At 36.4% G+C, this 1666-nt stretch overlaps 1 pseudogene; it reads left to right on the forward strand.

Moving 5' to 3' along the window:
• The first annotated feature begins 211 nt into the window (after nt 1-211).
• On the forward strand, nt 212-1249 carry LOC149578414 (exocyst complex component EXO84B pseudogene; annotated as a pseudogene).
• The last annotated feature ends 417 nt before the right edge of the window (nt 1250-1666 follow it).

Here is a 1666-nt window from a genome sequence, read left to right on the forward strand (position 1 = left end):
TTTTTGGAAAGGCGTTGGAAACTTTCATCCACTTGACATAGAACATAGAACATAAATAGTCTAATCAACAAATAGTCAACACCAGAATGTCCCCATCCTTGGTAGATGTGGTAGAATTTGGTGGCACCATTGGGACTGGGGGACCAAGTCCCCAAGTCCCTGATGCATCCCCATCTCTAAGACATGGGGAAAAAGGAGGAGAAGTATCTTCATGTTACTATGCTTAACAATCACTACTAATGGCTTTAGTATAATATGCAAGGTTGATGACCATCTAACACTTCTTATGGTGGTGCATATATTGCAACCCTTTTGTAACTTGGTTTTTTTTCTATTGCACAAGATGCAAATGATTATTCAATTGTTTTAGGAGAGGAATCGGTGTATGCCTTTGATCTTGTAATGTGGACTAGAAAACAAATTGAAGAATTTGCACTCCTTGTGAAGAGGCATGCACTTGCTTCTTCAGCAATTGTTGGATGGCTTCAAGTTGTTATAGAATGTGTTTAGATAGCCTTAGGTGATCATTACTCTTTGATGGAAGCTCAGGGTATTGCAATTTGTCTTGTCCTAAAATTGTTTAGACCCAGTATGGAATAAGCATTTGATGCCAACTTAAAATGTATTTAGGAGACTTGTTGCGGTTGATGATTATGTGCTGACACATTTACCTACTACTAACCAACCATTGAATTGAGCATTAAACATTTCAATGGATTGAAGTTCATTCCATCTAAAGCTTTCAAGTAGTGCATACAGATTCAAGAGTTTTTTGATGATGTAGCACCACTTTTGAGCATGAAATTGGGAGGACCAATCTTGGCTGGTCTCACAAAGGTGTTTGACTCTATGTCAACATGTTAATAAAGGATTTACCTACAAAAATTGAAGAGGATAACAACTTGGAGGTGTTAGAAAATAATATAGTGAGATAAATTGAGACCAAGACCCAATAAATTGCCCTCCAAGGAAATGCATCTGCCCAAGCATATGAGTTACTACCACTTGCTGCACTCAAACTCATCCCTAATCAATCTAGTCGAAAGGAAGATCCTTGAAAGTGATTAGCTAAAAAAAAAAACCATTATCCTAAACTTAGAGATTGGTGAAAGTGGTTACAATAGAGTGTTGAAAAATTGCATGATAATTTCTACCAAAAACATGCTCTAGATTTCATTTTTAATAAAGTAATGCACAATTAAGTGTTGATATGTACATTTATTTAGATAAAAAGGCTGATAGTAGCTGAAGATGAAACTCCTATGTCTTCAATTGAGCAATTTTGTCCACAGATTGACAAGGTGTTGCAGAGATTTCAAAATAAGAACAAAAAGAACTTTTGTCATTTGGAAAACTTAGAGATGTATATGTTGTGACCTTTTCACACCATCATCTCATTGCAAATGGGTACCCCCTCTTTTTTCTTAGCAGTAGAGTACTAGCCATAGATGGCCTTTGTTTGGTGACAAATTCAAACTTCTCAAGTCAATAGGCTAGATTTATGCAGCTTTAAGGGAAACTCCCTTGACTGTTCAAGAGTCAAGTGATAGAAAGTAGAGTCGATAACAAGGCATCCAACATTTAGACTTATGATGGTGAGAGTAAGCCTTAGTTGTGATTTGAGATGAAAGGCATGAGAATCTAACTTGAATCAAGTTTAATGTGA

Source organism: Cupressus sempervirens, chromosome 1 (assembly GCF_028749045.1).
Source record: "Cupressus sempervirens isolate cs-2001-9-10 chromosome 1, ASM2874904v1, whole genome shotgun sequence".
Lineage (NCBI taxonomy): Eukaryota > Viridiplantae > Streptophyta > Pinopsida > Cupressales > Cupressaceae > Cupressus > Cupressus sempervirens.